Below are 22,660 nucleotides of genomic sequence, written 5' to 3'. Positions count from 1 at the left end.
AGCTGTGGGGGATGGAGTGGTAGGAAGAGTGGAGGAGGTCGGCAAGTTAGCAGGGGGTGGGGTAGGCTTCCCTGAAGAGATGGGTTTTCAGGGTGCACCTAAAGGAGAGGAGAGTAGGTGATAATCTGATGGGTTGGGGCAGGGAGTTCCAGGGGATGGGTGACACTCTAGAGAAGTCCTGGAGGCGGGAATGGGAGGACTAGACCAGGGAACTACAGAGAAGGAGGTCTTGTGAGGAGCGGAGTGTGCGTGTTGGGCGGTACTTGGATATTAGGTCAGTGATGTAGTTCGGGGCAGTATGGAGGACGGCTTTGTACGTCAGTGTTAGGATTTTGAATTTGATCCGTTGCGCAATCGGAAACCAGTGGAGGGATTGGCAGAGGGGGGTGGCGGAGATGGAGCGCTTGGAAAGGTGAATGAGTCTGGCAGCCGTATTCAGGATCGACTGAAGCGGGGATAGCCAGCGGTGAGGCAGGCCAGTGAGGAGGGAGTTGCAGTAGTCGAGTCGTGATATGATGAGGGAGTGGATGAGCTGTTTAGTGGTTTCTGGGGTTAGGAACGTGCGTATTTTGGCGTTGTTGCGGAGGTGGAGTCTGCATGAGTTTGTTAAAGATTGGACTTGGGGCTGGAAGGATAGGTTGGAGTCCAGAATGACACCAAGTACTCTGGCCTGCGGGGCGGGTTTGATAGTGGCGTTGTTGGATGTGATGGAGAAATCAATGGGGGGTGGTGTCCAGGCTGGGGGGAAGACATAAGCCATAACATGGGTCTCTGCCCTTTATGTCTATCCCTCGGCTTCCATTGAAATTAAGGCTTCACATATGCGGCCAATACTAATGGGTAGTCCCCCTTTGTTACTGTAGGATGGTCAGGTTGGATGTTTCCATCCATTTGAATCTTTGCCTTGAATGTGAGGTTATGTATATTCCTCATTGAGTTTTTGTCTTTACTCATTCCATGATTTTTTTTTTACTTTCCAGGGGGCAACTAATAGTTTATATAGCTGAAATAAGAGATGTGGATGACAAGAAGTATTGCATTCCGTGATGTTTTACATTGTTGCGATGATTCCTATTACAGGTCTTACAGATTTCTGCCCTGTTATATTGACCACAAACAATCATCTTCCAATATACAGTCCATGACTTTTCTTGGAATAATGGGAGTGGGGGGGGGGGGTATTGCACAGAGAAAGCCTGGGGGATGGGGGGGGGGCTTTTTGTTGTGATTTTCTGGTCCTGCTTGACCTGTTTTGGTGCCAGTTTTATATTTTTCTATTGTGTTATTTTTATTTTTGTTTTTATTTTTGTATTTGTATGTCTTTCTCAAAAATTCCTTAATAAAAAGGAATTTTTTCAAAAATGTAATGGCTTCGCATGTGAATCCCTTTCTATACTACCCAGCACATCTCTCTTCTATATACTTTATATTAGCCCTGGAACCTCTGGCTGCAGCAATAAACTCCATCCCTTCAATTCTTGGCCTTAACACATCACAAACTACTCCTGTTTGCAAATTACATTTTGCTTAACATCTCTTTCTATCAATTTCCCTGCCCAATAAAGTCTTCTGAAATGAAGTCTTCTGGCCTTTGTAGACATCTTTTTCTTTTTTTTATCTTATATAAATTCAATTCTAAAATCATAAATGTTACTTTACATCCTTCAACAAACCCATTACATCCTTCAAAAAACCCAACAAATTCAATTACAAGTTTACCTGGACCAAGGTTCTGCCATATTTGGGGACTGACAACTCATGGGGCTCCCAGGCAATAGGGGATCATGGGGCCCCTGTGTCCTTGCCCAAACTCAAAAAAGCCTATGAAAAATGTACCAGGGGCATCTCATGGGGCCCCCTACTGACCCCGGGCCCTCGGGCAGTGTCCGAGTTTCCCAATGGTCAGTCCGCTCCTGGATATACCTCACCCCAACTTATGAGTCTTTTTATCTATTTATTCATCCTGACCTGTTCAAACATCTACAGTATCTTACTCTCTGCCTGGCAATCCTACACAATGTCTTGGTGTAGTAGAATCAATGAAATCAAAATTACATATTTAACTAAAATACTTTAAAAGTTCAGGTCTTCCAGTTTCCATATCTAGCCATATTCATAAATAGAGCAGAAAAAAATCTGGAAGTTTATCTGGTGTAGACAGTTGATAGTAAATAGATTGTTGTAAACTAGCTGGAGGCTATCATGTTCTCAACTTAAAGTAGAATTCCAGTTAAAACCTAACTATTCTTAAAAATGATCCCTTCCCCCAACTAACACCTATTCTGATTACCTTGTGTAAGAACGACCTATATACTTACCTATTTTCAGTCCACTCACATGATCCAGCTTCCCTGTGTCAGCCAGAAAAAGCTGCAGGGGAGAGGAGGGAGTGCTGATAATGGAGGAGCCACAGAAGCCTATAGGTGATGTCAATGATCCAGGCATTACCAGCCACTGTCGAGAGTTCTCTCCTCTCCCCTGACACTGGGGAGATCACGTGATCGGGCCATTGTGGCCTGAAAATAGGTACGTATACACATCTTACATAGGTTAGTCAGAATAGGTGTTAAGTGGGGAGAGGGAGCATTTTTAAGAGCAGCAAGGTTTTCTGGAACTCTACCTTAAACAAACATTTTTGGAGCAGCACAAATAACACCCCTAGTTTCTCTTCATGCAACCTACAAATTACGCTCATGAACATGTTGGGACATAGTAGAGTTAGTTCCAATTCCAACTGACAACCTCTTATATATGGCTTCCCTCTAAAGGAAGACTCCCCTCCCCATCGCAGATCCAAACTTGAAAAATTCAGTTTAGCAACGGGACAAAATTAGGTTTTCTAGTAGTCTAGCTTCTTCCCACTTACACTTATACAGAACTGTCCCCTTTGTCACCTGCCGATGAAGATTCACTGGCCTTCATTTGGTGGGGTTATATGTTGATACAACTTGCTTACTATTGACAGCATTAAATCGTTTGGTGGCTACTACATTGATTTCCAGCTTTCAGGGGGATCCACAGGTATGGTATATGGATAATTACATTGGTCCTTGCTGGATCAATGCAACTAAAGTAAGTAAAAATATCCATATCTGGAATTAATCTTTAAAGGATAAGTTCACTGTTAGTAACATTTATTTATCTCAGGTACTTATATAGCGCTGTCAATTTACGCAGCACTTTATATACAGTATATTGTACATTCACATCACTCCCTAACCCTCAAGGGGCATACAATCAAAGGTCCCTAACTCACATTCATACATACACATACTAGGGCCAATTTAGACAGGAGCCAATTAACCTCTCAGCATGTCTTTGGAGTGTGGGAGGAAACTGGAGTACCTGGAGGAAACCCACACAGGCACAAGGAGAACATGCAAACTCCAGGCAGGTTGTGCCGTGGTTGGGATTTGAACCAGCAACCCTAGTACTGCCAGGTGTAACATGTTACATGTTTCTCCCATATCTAGGGTGTAGCATGTAACATGTAATTAATGCAGCAGCAGTCCTCTCCCCCTCCAATCTAATGTTGTGACAACAAGCAGGGGGATTCTCTCCTAGCACCCACTGTCACAATTTAAAAACAGCATGGCTGTGCAGGGCTCTGCTCACACAGCCATACCATTCATTCCCACAGATCTGTAAATGAATGAACTACAAGTTCCATCTGCCACTGTGGAAGGCAGCTTGTAGTTCTCAATGAACTGAGTAGTTCTTTACTCTTTCTGCACTTCACTTCCTTCACTTCACTGTATTAGTGTCACTATTGATGTCGGTGTCAGTTAATCAGTTAGTGTACCTCCTAGCCAGCGTCAGCTAGTGCCAGATTGCTCACCACACTATCACAGTCCCACTATAAGTCGCTGATCACCACCATTACCAGTATAGCATCATAGCTGCATAAATTCCTGTATATATACCACAGTTTGTAGATGCACAAACCAAATAATTTACACTTATTGGGATTTTTTTTAATCAGAGACATGTAGCAGAATATATTTTGGCCTAAATTTATGAAGAAATGTTAATTTTTTTTTTATTTTTTTAATTGGATGTTTTTTAGCAGAAAGTTAAAAATATTTTTTTTTTCAAAATTGTCATACATTTTTGTTTATATAATAAAAAAACAAAAACACAGTTGTGATCAAATACCACCAAAAGAAATCTCTATTTGTGTAAAAAAAATACGATACAAATTGTATTTCGGTACAGCATTGCATGACCGCGTAATTACCAGTTAGAGCAGCGTAGTGCTAAATAGCAAAAAAAGTCCTGGTCATGAAAGGGGTAAAACCTTTCTGGAGCTGAATTGTTATAACTCGGTAACAAAGCATGGGTACACCAAGAGACACATTTGTATGAATTCTTAGTTGTGTCCTTATATATAGAAAAATGGTGAAAGCAGAAAGATCATAGAACATAAAGGTATACCTTGGAATCATTATCAGGACTTAAGTGGACACAGTAAATTAAATTACCAGACAAATCTACGTTAAACAATGACAGAAAGTTTTTAATAAAATCATAATGAGAATGGAGCAACATAGTTGTGGATGCAAGGACACAACTAAGAACTGATACAGATATGCCTGCTGGCGTAAACTGGCTTTGTTACAGAATTATAACAATCATATTTGCAACTCATTATGTTTTTGGTAAATATAATCCATCACTGTTTAATACAGATTTGTCTGATAACTTATTTCTCTGAGTCAACTTAAGTCCTGATAACAATGCAGAGGTATGCCTTTATTTCTAGAACAAATTATACCATTAAGATTTTTATCTTTCTTTTATAATCACTTTTCCATATACAAGGACACAACTACCATGGGGCTCAAACCATAGAAATACAGAAAGGAACTCAAGACCAAAATCAGGTAAAGGAGTCCAAGAAACATTTAATTTAAAAAGCCATATAAAAAATGTAAATGCATCAGTGGGCAGGTTGCCTATGATCGTTAGCTAGTATGGCAGCCCTGGTGAGAGGGAAAGGGTTAATTATTTTTGCCACCACTCCCAGGATTTCTTGGCGAGCTTTTCATGTCCCATGGGTCTGTGGAACCATAAAAAGGGACAGGGGTCTGGATCCCAGGGATGTTGTTGTTGTGTGTTCAGGGCTTGCCTACTCTTTACCTAGGCCAAGTTTGCCACTGAAGACACCAGCATCTGGATTCTACCACCATGGACTAGGCTGGACTCTCACTTCTGCAGGTATGCTGGGGCAGCCCAAGTCGTAGTTAAGGTTAAATAAAAGACATTAGCTGTTAATTTGCAGTAATTTTACAGTAAAGCATTGAAATGTTGTTCTACCTGGTCTGAAGTTATTCAAAGGGGTATGAAAGTAACCGGCACATTATGCATATCAATAAAAAATGATAATAGATCAAGTTGATAGGTTCAGCCACCAATCCCTGTATATGAAAAGCCAATTAAAAAAAGGAAAAAGAAAGAATTGTGATTTTATGGTAAAAGCAGGGTGTACTGCTAAAAAACAATAAACGGTACTTATATCAAATGATAGAATAATAAAATCAAGTCACTGAATGGTGCAAAAACCGTGTCAATGGTAGATGCATGCCTACATTATAAAAACGCATGAAACCAGCTTATATAAATAAATTGAAATAAAGTGCAGCATAAAGTGATAATCTTGTCACTGTTTAGTGACCAATCAAGTGCAAAGTGCCAGACTTGAAAATCAAGCAATAGTCCACAATAAAAAGTGCACAGGCGATCCAGATGATCTTCAAAGTCAAGTGGTCTAGTCTGGTGCTATGGTGATTAAAGTGATAAGATTGCGCACTCACCAGATATGCAATCAAAATGCGCATTAGGAAATATCAATTCCAGAGGACTGAAGATGCCTCAATGGTCTGGTCTTGGTCAGGTGCCTCTCACTGCCTGGTATCCACTGCGATATGTGAAGCAGCCGCTCTGTGGATATTAGTAGCTCACAAGGAGCTCCAAAAAAGGAGGCCAGATAGTGTGATACCTTCTAAACAGGCGATGTTTATACAAGTATAGTGCAAACAAAGAGTATAGGCAAACCAAAAAACACTGACCCTCTAAAGATGGCCGCCGGGGCTCTCTTGGCGCCGGCGGCGTGACGTCACAATTCCGTAGCTCGTCTGACGCATTTCGTGTGACCGCACGTAGTCAGAGGGGGTAAGCGTCAGGGGAGCTACGGAGTTGTGACTTACCTGCAATCCTGGGTGAAGGGCAGATATGAAAGACCTGGAGACACCTGTGCCCATCAACATGAGTGAAACTTTAGGAGAGCCCAAATTGGAGAGGCCAGTGCTTGCTGTGATACCTATGTCCTGTATCTCAGAGGAGCTGGAGACTACAACAGAGAAAGTGAACCTGTGGGGGAACCCAGTGCAAACGTGACTGACCCGGGGTCACCTAGGCAGAACAAGATGAGGGGAGTGGTTCAAGGTCACACCAATCAGGATGGTCTTAGGGGAGATCACGAGGAGAGCCGGAAACCTGGACAGGCTCCTGAGTTAGATCCTGAAGTGCTGCTCCAGGAAGAATATGTCTCCTATATGCTGGAGGGTGCTGGGAGACTCCACCTGAATGAGATCCTTAGGGAGTAAAACAGCTACTGATTTATCTGATGACTGAACTGTTGCCCAAGGCGGGGGACAGATTATGCCGGGAAATTCCTAATTGCACCTACTGGGTCCTGCAAAGGGGATCCTCTGCCCTTGTTCCTGATCTGAATTGTTTTTATTGTTGCTCTTGCCATGCGTTGAACTGAACTATGACCTACAGGGCTGCTGCTAGAAATTAAAGGACACCGTAGAGCCTACTCCCTCCCCCCAAAAAAAAAAAATCTCAAAGCGATATTTACACTAAAAACACACTAAATTCACTATTACCGGTAGCAGGCACAAGCATTACTTACAAAATTCCTGCTAAATCTACAAGATAAAACTGTATTGAGCTAATAAATAAAGTTCTGTGTGTGGAGGAGGTCTTGGGGCCCATTCACATAAGTGCTGTGGCCTGTACAGTATGAACCAGTGTTTTTTTTTTTTACTATTGCTATTGCTGTGTACAGGCAGTCTATGTTATTCTATGAAGATGCATCAGCTGTACGAACACAACCGCAGATCCTAATCTGACAGGCGTGGGGGTGCAGGCGTATTGCCTCCAAACACTGACAGTGTGTATTTGGGACCACTCACCAACACCTGTACACATTTCAAATTAGGATCTGAAGCTGTTTTTATACAGCCACTTGCATCCCCATAGAGTAACAGACGGCTCCAGCCATACAGACAAACTTCTCATTCACACTGTATGGGCAAAGAGAACCTGTGCAAATGAGCCCTTAATTTTTTTTATTTTTTTACAATTTTTTAAAATTCTTTAAAATTTTAATTTTTTTTTTACAGTTAAAAAAATGTATTACAATTTTTTGAAATGATTTGTATTACATTTTTCTTTAAATTATTTTTTACATTTTTTAAATTATTCTTTATAATCTTTTTTTTAAATGCTCTTGACGGGGCTTTGGTGAGATATCAGGGGTCTAAACAGACCCCTGACATCTCACCTTTGAGGCTATATGGTGCCGCACTACTTTAACTGACAATTGTGGTCATGCAACACTATACACAAATGAAATTTGTAAATTTTTTTACACTTTCCTTTGGTGGTATTTGATCGCACAGGGTTTTTTTTATTTTTTGCACTATAAACGAAAAAAAACCAAACATTTCGAGAAAAAAAACAATATATTTTAATTTGGCTATAATACATATGCAATAAAAAATCCAAAAATTTAATTTTTTCATAAATTCAGGCCAAAATGTATTCTGCTGTATGTCTTCCCAATCCCAATAAGTGTATATTGATTGATTTGCATGAAAGTTGTAGCATCTACAAACGATGGTATATAATGTACACTGAAATTTTTATTCATTTATTTTTTTAAACTAGTAATGGCAGCAATCAGTTGCTTATAGTGGGACTGTGATAGTATACCAGGGACTTTGACACTGGCTAACTGACACTGACATCACCAGTGACACTAATACAGTAATCAGTGCTAATAAATTGCACTGACACTGTACTAATGACACTGGGCAGGAAGGGGTTAATATTTAGGGCAATCAAAGAGTTAACTGTGTGCCTAACTATGTGTAATGTGTGCAATATAGGATGTTTTACTAAGAGATGAGCCAGTTTTTGTCTCCCTGCGTTTATAGACTAAGCGCTCTAGGAGTTTGGATGTAAATGGCAGCAGGGAGATGGGTCTAAGATTGTTCAGGTTGGTGGGATCCAGGGAGGGTTTTTTAAGTATGGGAGTGATGTGCGCGTGCTTTAGAGGGGAGGGGAATATGCCAGAAGAGAGGGAAAGATTATAGATGTGAGTGAGGAAGCGTAGGATGGAGGAAGAGGGTGATCGTAGGAGTTGTGAGGGGACAGGGTCAAGGGGGCAGGTGGTGAGGCGGGCTTCAGAGAAGACCTTAGTGATCTCTTCAGTGGTAGCGAAGTCGAAGGAGTGGAGTGTTGAATGGGTTTTAGTGTGAGGGATGCTAGGTGGGGTGGAAGTCTGAGCAGTGGCGATGTCCCTACGAATTGCGTCGATCTTGTTTTTGAAATGGTTAGCAATCTCGTGGGTGGTGAGTGAGGTACTGGGTGGAAGTGGGGGCGGAGAGAGTAGAGAGTTAAAAGTAGAGAAGAGCCGACGAGGACTGGAGAAGGTATATATATATATATATATATATATATATGCTCCTGCACAGCTGGCCTGCACTGTAGCAGTAAAGCTACAGTGTGTGGTCGGCAAGCATTAACGCAGTGATGTTAATTGCATTAGCTGACCAGATAACCACTAGAGGGAGCATTTACAAACCTGTATATGCTTGAGGTGATTGTAGCCGTATTAGTGCATTTGCGACAGAAACAATTGAGTACTGTCCGTGATACTTTTTTTATTTGCACTAACATACAATTTTGAGGACAAGCTTTCGGGGTTTCTCAATCCCTTCTAACATTCTGCTTAAACTTTGTGATTTGTAATAGTACTGTTTGGACCTTGAAGAAGGGGACATACCCCGAAAGCGTGTCCTCAAAATTGTTTGTTAGTGCAAATAAAAAAAGTATCACGGACAGTACTCAATTGTTTCAAACCTGTATATGAAATCCAATAATCAAAATATGGTAGAGCAAGAAAATATAAATGTTTTGTCAAACATTACTTCATTTAAATGCTCATTTAAACTCAAAATGTGTACTGACTATAAATAGTCTGACTAAGGCTGACATGACTTGCTTTCACTTGTCCCTTTATTCCTTACAGCCACCTCCAGCCATGGTATCCCCATATCAGAATATATTAGATGTTATAGCTGGCATGGCAGGATAGCTGCTTCTGATAATCCCCTATTTTCACTGCTGAAACATTTAAAAGCTACACTTTTCAGATTAATTAAGCAGATGATTAATTACGGGCAGCCGATCAATTATTACGCGCGCTCTGGATTCTTGGGAGTAATTCCGTCGGAGCCTTTGATCTCTCAGGTGTTGTAGCCAATGTATAATCAAGCAGTTTGGGATTATCTCTAGGAACCCACACTTCATATGCTATTCTTCACTTGTTTTGCACTACTTAATCCATTCTTTGTCACCGTATTTAATTTGATTCATTCTTCATGAGAGAACAGAAGTCCGTTTACCGCTGTGAGATTGATAATACGAAGTGTTATCAATCCCCGAGCTCTGATACAGGACACAGGCTTCAACTGAAAGATTCCATTTACGCTATCAATCTCTGAGGTTCCAGCAGCTAGCGAGTTTAAATCAGTCGGATCCTTGTTTTTTCTTTTTTCTTTTTCTTTTTTTTTTGGCTGCTATATTCTACAGTCTGTCTAAAGATATATACACATTTAAAAGGAAAAAATCCTCTTTTGTTAAGAAAAAATATAGAAGGGATATATTTATTACAGGAGTCATTTTGTAATGTAATGTTATGAAAGTTAGCTTCCCATTTCAATCTGTAGCCAGTTATGATTCACTAAAGGCAATGAAAATTAAATTAAATTTAAATAAATTAAACTATAGATAGCCCAATCTGGTTATGAATAGCACCACATCCCATAAATTGAACAGATAAAAAGGATAGCAAAAAAAAAAAAAATCAGGATTTTAAAGGCACCAAATAAACATTGAACAAAAATAAAAATAGAAATATTTGTAGCGCTGCCCTCTAGAGGGCCACTGAGTTTTTGGGTTCCCTTAAGGTCTGCACAGCCAGGCAACACGTATTTTATTTTATTAGGGGTTAACAACTTGGATGGGGTCTAGGGGTATATGGGATGCCCAATGGAACTGAAACAACTTGGAGGACAAATTCTTAGGCACAAAAAGGACAAAAAAGAGGCAAGCCAAATCACAAAAGAACAGATCCTAAGCTATCTGCTCCTTCAGGAGTGGCTCTAGTCTTTTGAAGAATCAGCATGCAGTCTTTGCAAGGAGCACTTGATCCCCTTAGATGAACCTTCTCAGATCACAGATGAAAATCTCCTCATCTACCTGGCTGTCTTGAGAGTATCCCAGCACATGGGATTCCAAGACACACAAGTAACGTAGTTCCAGGGAAAACTAGTTGCGTATTGCACTTGACCAACCTCTTTCTTTTTTGGCCCAGGGGATGTAGAAGTACTCACACTGTCCTGTTTCTGTAGCTTTAAAGGTTGAAGCTGTTTTCGGGCTGGCTCCTTCCTTGCTGACAGGATGTCCATCCCTGGTAGACTGTGGGACAGTGGATGTCCTTCTTTCCAGCTTCCAGCCTGTAGGTAGCCCCCCACCTCTCGGGTCCCCTCCCAGGCTCCACACCAGCAGCACTTCCTCACTCCATCTTCCACCCGACTACCCATCTGACCAGGCTCTCTCATATCTAAGGGCTAACCAAGCCACCATGCCAGTCCTCCTGCCTGGGGATTGGCCAAATTCCCCTAAGTATGCAGATCAGCCTCTCCTCACCCCTCTGGCTTCCAGAAACTTCTCAAGGTTCCTAGAGCGGGGGGGGGGGGGAGGAGAGGTGTATTAGGTATCAGAGAACTGACATGTAGAGCCCCCCAGCCTGAACTTTAACTATCCCTGCTGACTCACTCCTGGGCTGACTCATACCCAGGTTTCTAGCAAGCTATGCACAAAAAAACTACTCTTTAGGGTGTTGCATCGTTATTATCACTCTTTAAAAACACCATGCATATAAAAAAAATTGCCAAATTAGGTCCATGGTCAAATACCGTTCTCCTGGCCACTGCCAAACCCAGACATGTTCATCGGATTGCCAGACAGAGAAGTGTGATTCTTCACTCAAGAGAACACGTCTCCACTGCTCTAGAGTCCAGTGGCGGCGTCCTTTACTTCACTGCATCCAATGCTTTGCATTGCACTTGGTGATGTAAGGTTTGGATGCAGCTGCTCAGCCATGGAAACCCATTCCATGAAGCTCTCTATGCACTGTTGTTGTGCTAATCTGAAGGCCACATGAAGTTTGGCAGTCTTTAGCTATTGACTCTACAGACAATTGGAGACTTCTACAGCATGTGCTTCAGCATGCGCTGACCCCGCTCTGTCATTTTACGTGGCCACGAAGTGGTAGGCAACTCAGTGGCTGAGTTGCTTTTGTTCCCAGTTGCTTTCACTTTGTTATAATCCCACTAACAGTTGACTGTGGAATATTTAGTAGCCAGGAAATGTGACAGATGGACTTATTGCACAGGTGGCAACCTATCACGTTACCACGCTTGAATTCACTGAGCTCCTGAGAGCGACCCATTCTTTCACAAATGTTTGTAGAAGCAGTCTGCATGCCTAGGTGCTTGATTTTATGCATCTGTGGCCATGGAGGTGATTGGAACACCTGAATCCAATGATTTGGAGGGCTGTCCCAATGCTTTTGGCAATATAGTATATTTCTACATTTATTTTTGTTTGGTATTTCTTTGGTGCCCTTAAAATCCAGATTTGTTTGCTATCCTTTTATATATTAAACTAGAAAAGCTACAATTTCTGGGGAAATTGTGTGAAGTGTTCTTGCCTCCACCAGTAGTCTACAACTGGAGTGGGCGGAGTAACTGGGTGGAGTGGCTTGAGTAACTGTTGTGTGGTTGGAGTGGCTGGAGTAACTGTGAAAAGGTTTTGTCAGCTCCCACTCCATTCGGCGAAACGTTCCACAAAGTAATAGCACACCAATGGGGAACAAGCCGCACGTTTCGGTATATTACTGTCTATGTAGTGTAAAAACTGTGGGAGGAGTTAGGGTGGTAAATTTGGCTATAATAATAAGAATATATATGTGAGATAACAGTAAGTGGTCTTGCCATGCAAGAACACTTAATAAACTAAATTTGAATTAGTTGCAACCATAGCAGCAATTATATGCGAACAGAACTCCCATAAACTCCCATTCTCTCCTCCTGCAATTCCATCATGTTTTTCCATCAAAATCAGTAGGGAGCTTGTTTATTATTATTATTCAGGATTTATATAGTACATAGCAGTGGTCTCTAAACTGTGGCCCTTTGCTTGCCTTTATCTGGTCCATGAAGCATTATTTCTGCCACTGACATCAACAATGTGGCACAATTCCTGACACTAACAATAGGGCACTATTCCTCCCACTGACACCAACGATAGGACATAATTCCTTATGCTGACACCAACACTCAGGCACCGCCCCCCCCCAATGACACCAATGATGGGGCATTGTTTACTTCCACTGGGCACAGACTGGCCCTCCTAAAGTCTGGCCTCTTGTTTAGAAAGTTTCAAGAAACCTTTTATATAGTTTGCCAACAGTTTGCACAGCGCTTTACAATATAAAGGAAGACAGTACAATTACAATACAGTTCAAGGATTAAGAGGGCCCTGGTCATGGATCTTACAATCTAAAAGAATGGGGGTGATGGTACAGAAGGTAATAGTTGTGGGGAGCTGATGGAGGTGGAGGCAGTGTAGGCTTCTCTAAATAAATTAGCTTCCAGGGATCACCTAAATTTGGAAAGATGAGATAGCTGGACAGATTGGGGTAGCTGTTGATAGAAGGTCAACAGGAAACAAGTGGGTTATGTTGCCATCTACATTGGTTGGAAGCTGGGTCTACAAAAAACATCTAATGGAACAGCTTCCTCTGGTGGCTTAGCCCTACAGCTATTGCCTAGCGTCCGAGGAGTAAATACCAATTTTTTTCCAGTTCCTGATAAAAACTAATTAGATTGTTCATCTATGAATCAGCTGTCGGGCAGACTGGCTGCAATCCTATACCCTTCATCATTTATAATCATTTATCACCTTGATATTTACATCAGGATTCATTGAGACAACTCTGCTCTCTCTATGCAATGGCAGGCCTGTTATTTTCTTATGTGACATGGAATTATTTATAACAGGATAAAAAACTCTCTCCTGTTACAGTGGTGCCTTCTTTTGGCCAAAGAACCCTGGACTCTTTTAATCTGGGAGGTTTTCAGCATACTACATTGGCTCCAGCTTTGTGAATGATATTATTTTCTTTTCTTCGCATACCTGGTGTTTGACCACCCTTCAGTGTTAAGTACTTCTTGTGGACATTCCACTTGTTTAAGGTTTATCTTGTATCGGCTTTGTCTCTCAGTGAACAGAAGAGAAAATAGAATGTTTGAACTTACCATGAAGTTCTTTTCTGTGAGTTAAGAGACACAACTGCCACCCCTGCGTTGGAGTTTTGTTGTACCTGTCTACCATGCTTCAGTTGGCAGGAAGCATACGTAGTCCTAAAAGGCAGCTCATGTGCTAGCAAGTAACATGCTGATAGGAGGAAATTTCAGAGCGATAGAGTAATAAGCTCATCAGCCTGCTGCTTCTCCATTACTGTCCAAGCACAGGCCGGGGATGGGAACAAGACCAAGTCATTAAAGCTTCACTAGAGAAATGTCAGGTCTCCAGGCTGCCTGTGTTCCCTGCAGAGATGTGTACATCCCAGGAATGAATGGACATAATTATAAATCCTTTGGCAGATAAACTAGCTCATTTAGCTGTTTTCCTGGAGTTCACCTCTAAGATAATAAACCAGAAGGTAGAGAGCATCTCATCCAAAACTTTGTTACACTCAACCAGCCTTCATCAACCAGGGTTCTGTTGAACCCTAGGGTTTTTACAAAGATTGCTAGGGGCTCCTTGACTTACATAAGTAACTACTAACACTGAAATTATCTTTTTAGCTGTACGGTGGGCATTCTTCCCACTGACTGCCAATGTAAGGAGCATTTTTCCTACAGACCACCAACATAAGGAGCACTCTTTCCAATGACCTCCAATGTAAGGAACATTTTTTCCAATACCTACTCGTAAAGGAAGCTTTTTTCCCACTGACCACCAATCTAAGGGGATCTGTCAGGAATGGACTTGCCAGTGGTGGTGGGACTCACCTGCCTTGTGGGCTGCAGTACCAGGGCTGGCCAGCGGGTGCTCTCAGCAACCAGAGGCTCACTGCTGCAATGAGCCATCACCTGAAGCTGATTACAACAGGTGTATTTAAGGAATGGCCAGGCCTGTGATCAGGGCCTTGGTGTATGTTTCCAATGGGCCCCTGTACCTGCATCCTGTCTGCTTTCTGCCTGATCCAGATTCTGCTTCGATCCCTGACTCTGCATGAACTCCGCCTGTTCTGACCTCGGCTATTCCTGACTACTCTTCCGCCTGCTCCTTGTGCCCTGCCTGCCTGTTTGCTACCGACCCGGCCTGCCCGACTACGCTTAGTATTGTTATCTGTTGGAGGTTTGGGTTGGTTTGTTTGCACTGTGTTGTTGTTTAGTCTTGCACTGCGTTTATGTTTTGTTTAGTCTTAATAAATTGTCTTATTCACACTATACCTGAAGTCTGCGTTTCCCTGTGTCAGTCCACACATTTCTGGTCTGATCCCTAACAGGATCCTTCTCCACTGATTAACATTGTAAGGGCATTCTTCCTATTGACCACCAATGTAAGAAATACTTTTTCCAATGACCATGAGTAAAGGAGGCCCTTCTCTCAATGGCCACCAATCTAAGGTTTTCCTTCTCCACTGACCACCAAATTAGGGGGGCACTTTTCTGTTGACCATCAATGAAAAGGGCTATTTCTCTACTGACCACCAATGTAAAGTAACATTACAATTTTCCCTGCCTGCTTACTTTTCTGTTTCTTAATTTTATTTGTTTGTACAAAAGTTAGTTCGAAAATCTACTAGTGTATGGCCATCTTAAATACCCAGCTATATCATTTGTCACCAAACCATCCTCATATTTGACAACATTTGGCAAGTTTTAATTTCCCACATACAATGGAAGTATAGATTTCAAAGCTTTTATTGAAATTACATCAGTTAAGGATTTCCGAAGCCTGTTTAAATATACATGTTACATGTCTCCCTGTAAACGCCTACGCTTTAGACGCAGCAGAACAGAAGTGTTCATAATTACACAGCTTTCCATTAAATACCGAGCTTTATGACAGATCACACAAGCCTCTTTGAAAGGTTTTATCCTGTGCCATGCTGATGTTAAGTGTAAGTATATTTATGTCTGGTGCTGTCATTTCATAATTAAGTTAAAGTCAGATGAGAATTTTTTTATCTGGGTTCATCTTCACACTGTGCGCAAATTACTTCTAGGCGGAAGGAAGCTTGCTAAAACTTAACAATTCGAAACACCAGGGATAATAAATTCTAGCTTTAAAATCCTTTGCTAGAAGTCTTTAAAGAGAAAGCTGTATCAGTGCTGCTCTGGAATGAGAATAAACTGCGGAGGGCAGAAGGGAAGGAATCCATATCGCTAGTTCTGTACTTGGGAAAATATGTAGTAATTAAAGTGTCCGTGAATGACGAGGGGTGAAAAAAAGACCAATGTCTTGACTTTGACATATGCTTACATTGACCCTACATACAGCCAGCTGTGAATGTACTCTGCACATTTTTTAAAATATTTTTCTAAACATATAAAGTTTTCTTATTGACTTGCAGTATCTTGACGTCTCCATTAGACGACTGTGTGGTTTATATTTGTTGATATGATATATTTTGGCTTTAAGGATCAGGCCTTCAGTCCTTTATATTGCACTCTTTGAGGAATAGCCCCTTGACTTATGCAATGTTTTGTACACAATATATGAATGCATACTGGATTATTATTGCTTTCATTTTGTACTTCTGTTTTGTATAGCAAAACCTATCAATAAAATATTGAACAAGGAACAAAAGACCAAGTGCAATCTCTAACAAGCTTTGGCACAGATAAAAATTATAGGTGTGACAATTTAATTCCTGGAATGCCTGCAGCATAGCTCTATGGTGGTGAGTCACACAGCCATTTGCAATCTAGTGTGTTCTGACCAGGGGCGGACTGACAACTCATGGGGCCCCCGGGCAATAGGGGATCATGGGGCCCCTGTGTCCTTGCCCAAACTCAAAAAAGCCCATGTAAAAGGTACCAGGGGCATCCCATGTGGCCCCCTACTGGCCTTCGGGCAGTGCCCGAGTTTCCAAATGGTCAGTCCGCCCCTGGTTCTGACATGTTCCAGTGGATTCAGCACTGCGTTATTTTAACTGACAATAGTGCGGTCATGCAACACTGCACCCAAATTAAATTTAAGTCCTTTTTTTCCCACGAATAGAGAATTCTTTGGATGGTATTTGATCACCTGTGCGTTTTAAATTTTTTGCGCTATAAAAAACCCCAACAATTTTGAGAAAAAAACTATATTTTTTACTCTTTGCTATTAAACATGTCCAGTAAAAAAAATTTAAAAATCTAATTTCGACATAAATGTAGACCAAAATGTATTCTGCTACATGTCTTTGCTAAAAAAAATACCAATACGTGTCAATTTATTGGTTTACGTGAAAGTTATAGCGTTTACAAATGGCGGTATATATACTTGGATTTTTATTTTTATTAGTAATGGTGGTGGTCAGCGACTTATAGCAGGACTGCGGCAGGCATTCTGACACTAGGGGGAACTGACTTGGTGTCACTGACATCCCCAGTGACACCAATACAGTGCTAATAGAAAGCACTGACTCTGTACTAATGGCACTGGGCGGGAAGGGGTTAACATGTGGGGATGATCAAAGGGTTAACTGTGTGCTGTGTGCTGTTTTACTGAAAGCTGTGTGTGTATGCTTCACTGTAAGCACACTGCTTTGCATGGCTCTGTGCAGGAGATAACAGGGGAGAGAACTGTATTGTTTACTTACAGTTCTCTCCCTCCATCAGTAATGCTCCTCGATCACCAGGTGCCGGCTAGTAACCACCGGTCGGGACCCAGTGATTGACAGCCGAGACCGCAAATAGTGTCTTGCTCACGCCTCCTACCCGGAAATGTATATATACACGTGATTTTGCACACCCCTGCCACCCTGTAGCAGTAAATCTGCTATAGGGTGGCGGGAAAGCTGTTAAAGAGTAATAGAAGAAATAACAAGTGTGTGCGTTGTGCTGTTGGAAGAATATTAGTGACAGGAATCTGGAGCAACAGATTACCATTAAATTTTGTGTGAAAATTGGCAAAAGTGCAAGTGAAACTTTAGCTCTGTTACAACAGGGTTATGGTGAACATTCCAAGAAGAAATCAAGTGTTTCTGAATGGTATAGGTGGTTTAAGGAGGGAAGGGAAGATGCCCATGATGATGCAAGGAGTGGGCAGTCAAAAATGCAAATGATGGATACAAATGTGGACAAAGATTATGGGAATCTGTTCGGAGGATAAGACCAGAACTCTGGCCTGACAAGTGGATTCTCTGCCACGACAATGCTCCTGCACATGATGCGTTAAGTTCCTGGTCCCAAAATTCCAATTCAAAACTTGACCAACCACCTTATTCCCCTGACTTAGCACCCTGCGACTTTTGGCTGTTTCCAAAATTGAAAAAAAAAAAGCCTTAATAGGACACAGATTTGATGACATTCTGGACATCCAGAGTGTTGTGACAAAGATACTGTGCAGCATTCTGGAAAACAAATTCCAGGAATGTTTCTGATAGTGGCTCAGTCATCTAGAAAAGTGCGTGGCTTTACAAGGGGACTACAATGAAGGTGACAACAGCCGCTAGTGTATAGGTAAGGAAACCTTTTTTTACAGTCCATTCCGGAAGTTAAACTGTCACACCTTGAAAAGTTTGCAAATATATACAGGCGTACCTCGGTTTACAAACGCCTCGGTTAACCCAATTTTCGGTTTACGAATTGAATCCATTGAAAATAATGGCTCGGATTAAAAAATTTTTTTGCAATACGAACGCATTAATTGGTTTTCAATGCATTTACAAATTTTTTTTAATCATGTCCCTGTACAGTACTATGCTTTTAAAGTGCACTTTATAAAGAGTTTTGAACAGATAAGACTTTTTTTTACTTGTTTTCTGACCTCCGATATGGATTAATTGTTTTTCAATGCATTTACAATTTTTTTTTAATCATGTCCCTTTATGCCTTTAAAGTGCACTTTATAAAGAGTTTTGAACAGATAAAACTTTTTTGACTTTTTTCTGACCTCCGGAACGGATTAATTGGTTTTCAATGCATTTACAAATTAATTTTTAATCATGTCTCTGTACAGTATTTATGCCTTTAAAGTGCACTTTATAAAGAGTTTTGAACAGATAAAAGACTTTTTTGTTTACTTTTTTCTGACCTCTGGAACGGATTAATTGATTTTTAATGCATTCCTATGGGAAACCACATTTTGGTTTATGAATTTTTCATAATACGAAAAGTCCCGCAGAACGAAAGAAATTCGTAAACCGAGGTACGCCTGTACATGTATGTGCACTTACACACATAAAAAGTCTTCTAGCTCCCACAATGCTAAACAACATAGGAGAGTTGATTCACATGTGTATTTGCACGTATTTATACATATTCACACATAAAATACTGAGCAGTAATGCAGATTTTTGTATATTTTCTTTCAGGCCGGATCAAACCGAAATCGCACAGGGACACAGTCTGCATTTCTGTGCAATTCCTGTGTGATAAAGTGCAGTACAATCAGACCATTTATTTGAAGGGACTGAAATTGCATCGAATCGCACAAAAAGTGGTGCTGTGGTACCATGCGACCTGGTGCAGGCAGTGGCAACATCATGCTTTGGGGCTGTTTCTCCGCAAAGGGACCAGGACGACTGATCCATGTACAGGACAGAATGAATGGGGCCATGTATCGTGAGATTTTGAGTGCAAACCTCCTTCCATCAGCAAGGGCATTGAAGATGAAACGTGGCTGGGTCTTCCAACATGACAATGATCCCAAACATACCGCCCGGGCAACGAAGGAGTGGCTTCGTAAGTAGCATTTCAAGGTCCTGGAGTGGCCTAGCCAGTCTCCAGATCTCAACCACATAGAAAACCTTTGGAGGAGTTGAAAGTCCGTGTTGCCCAGCGACAGCCCCAAAACATCACTGCTCTAGAGGAGATCTGCATGGAGGAATGGGCCAACATACCAGCAACAGTGTTTGCCAACCTTGTGAAGACTTACAGGAAATGTTTGACAACAAAGGATATATAACGAAGTATTGAGATGAACTTTTGATATTGACCAAATACTTATTTTCCACCATAATTTGCAAATAAAGTCTTTCCAAATCAGCCAATGTGATTGTCTGGATTTTCTCATTTTGTCTCTCATAGTTGAGGTCTACCTATGATGCCAATTACAGGCCTCTCTCATCTCTTTAAGTGGGAGAACTTGCACAATTGGTGGCTGACTAAATACTTTTTTGCCCCACTGTACATTGAGTTTACATGTTCCCCCTGTGCTTGTGTGGGTTTACTCCAACTTTTCCCCACAATCCAAGACATACTAATAGGTTCAGTGGCTCTGGTATGTATGTACAGTATGTGGCAGGGGCGGACTGACAACTCATGGGGCCCCCGGGCAATAGGGGATCATGGGGCCCCTGTGTCCTTGCCCAAACTCAAAAAAGCCTATGGAAAAGGTACCAGGAGCATCTCATGGGGCCCCTTACTGACCCCGGGCCCTCGGGCAGTGCCCGAGTTTCCAAATGGTCAGTCCGCCCCTGGTATGTGGGATGGGGACCTTAGACTGTAAGCTCCTTGGGGTCAGGGACTGGCATGTATGTAAAGAGCTGCTTAAATTGTTGGTGCTATTTATACCTGTAAAAATTGTTTTTTGTTTTTGGGTTTAGAAGGACTGAGAAAAATGGTTTTCCCCACTTGACGCTTTTCCCCCCTCCGCAGCAAGAGAAAATATTTTTTTTTGTTTGCACTTTCTGGCTCAACCTCCTTCCTCCATTTTTGCCTATGCTGTGCTCTCAGTCCCTTATGTGATATGCACCTCACATATCTCATCAGATACTATACATGGAAGGAGAAGGGCTGACCTGGTGGTGAATTTTTTGGGAGTGGGGGATTGGAGAAGGGGTGGCTTCTCCCAATGACTTTATAGAAGAAGATGGTAGTTGATTGCAACAGGACAATACTGAATCTGCTGGGTAGGTGAGTATTTGATTTGAGGAGGCGTGGCCTGTGGGTTGCATGTTTTGAGGGGGGTTGCGGTGGGAGATGACAGCCTGAACCCAGAAGAAGCAGCCTCCTCCCAATAACACTATGGAAGATGATGAAGGCACAGGATCCATGCTGGGTGGGTGAGTATGTGATCTGAGGAGGAGTGGCATGGTGGGGGTTTTTTTGGAGGGGGAGTTTGGGGTGGGGGGCAATTGTCTGCTTACAGAAGATGCAGCCTCCTCCCAGTAACACCATGGATGAAGTTGGAGGCACAGGATCCATGCTGGGTTGGTGAGTAGCCCCAAGTGGTAGAGGCAGAGAAGTAGATTGCAGCAGGACAATGCTGGATCTGCTGGGAGGATGAGTATGTGATTTGAGGAGGGGTGTCCTGGTGGTGAACTTTTGGGTGGGAGTGCCTGCCTGATATCATAGAAGGAGAAGGTGGCATGGGCCGATGATATCATGGAAGAAGATGGTGGCATGAGCCCCAGATAGTGGAAGCAGGGAAGTGGATTGCAGCAGAACAATGCTGGATCTGCTGGGTGAGTGAGCATGTGATCTGAGGAGGGGTGTCTTGGTGGTGCATTTCTGGAGGGGAGCAACTGCCTAAATCAAGAAGGAGCGCCCTCCTCCCGCTGGCATCCTAGAAGAAAATGGCAGAGATGCAGATTGCAGCAGGACAATGCTGGATCTTCTGGGTGGGTGAGTGAGTATATAATTTGAGGTGGGATGTCCTGGTGGTGCTTTTTTTGAGGGGTGGGAGCAACTGCCTGAACCCAGAAGAGGCACCTTCCTTCCACTGACATCATAGAAGAAGTTGGTGGAAGATCGCAATAGGACAATGCTGGATCCTCTGGGTGGCTGAGAATGTAATCTGAGAAGGGGTGGCCTGGTGATGCATTTTTGGGTGGAAGTTGGCGTGGGGGGGCAACTGCCTGAACCCAGAAGAGGCAGCATCCTCCCAATAACACCATGGAAGAAGATAAAGACACAGGATCAGTGCTAGGTGGGTGAGTATGTGATTTGAGAACAACACAGGAATAAGTAAGGGGGTCATAAAAAATGGGGCCATAAAAAACAAATAAATAAATGGAGGGTTGGTGTGAAGTTCCCCTTTAAGTGCAACAATTTCACACATGCATTTAAAAAAAGAGCATGGAAATGACAATGGTTTCCCTTTAAGTAACTTCTGTAAGATGCAATGGGATTGATCCATGATTCCAAGGAAACACCGCTATGGGTTATCAATAAAAAAAAATGTCAGTGATTAATGGATGACATTGACCCCGAGGATGTCACCTCTGCCACTGCGGTTTTATGATACGCCAAGCTATGTTTGATTTAACACTCGTTCATCTTTAAGTTGAATCCAAGCTCTCTACTACCAGCCAATTACCTTTTATTTCCCCTGATTACCTTTTTCGAATTGATGATGTCAGATGCCGCTGCAGTTTACAGGGCAGCCCCTAATAACTAGGGATGCTCTCCCGGGCATCCATTTACAATGAAGCTGACAGGGGACATAAAGAAGGCCATTATCAGACCCTCTTTAGCGCGGTGATAATTTGAAGCCAGCCTGACCTGCTGTGTCACCTTTTTTAATACTTAAACATATTCTTGCAGTTTGCCATTACTCATTTTCAATTAAATTCTCCATAAAAACATTCCTATTCACCTGGAATCTGCAGCGATCAATGAGAGATGTGATATACAGAGACGTTGGGGAACTGTGGTCGTAATTCCTCACTAACTGCAGCTGTGGGAGCCTTAAAAGATAAGGCTTGACAATACGGAATAACAGTTAGAGAAGTGGGCTGCGTTCAGCTGCTTGTACTCACAATATGCCGCTCTCTTTAATTGGCCATGTGAAGAGTCTGTCTGTCTTTAATATACGTTGCCTCACACAAAAGAAATTTATTTTTACACCATAATCGATACTTGAATGATCGGTCTTCAAGACAAATGGAAATGGTTAGTCTACCCAATGCTCATGGCTAAATGCTGGTGTGTTAAACTGCCTGCTATCTTACCAGAGCTCCTTTTGTAATCCCATCTACAGCAGCACTCAGACTGGAAGAGGGAAGGGCAGAACCAAGAGCCAATCAGGTATGCTGCAATGTCAATAGGGAACATTCTGACAGGAGTAGGGT

The sequence above is a fragment of the Staurois parvus genome, unplaced genomic scaffold (assembly GCF_062004578.1).
Source record: "Staurois parvus isolate SC_StPar_1 unplaced genomic scaffold, SC_StPar_1.0 ptg001397l, whole genome shotgun sequence".
Classification (NCBI taxonomy): domain Eukaryota; kingdom Metazoa; phylum Chordata; class Amphibia; order Anura; family Ranidae; genus Staurois; species Staurois parvus.
Note: the sequence above shows the minus strand (reverse complement) of the source record.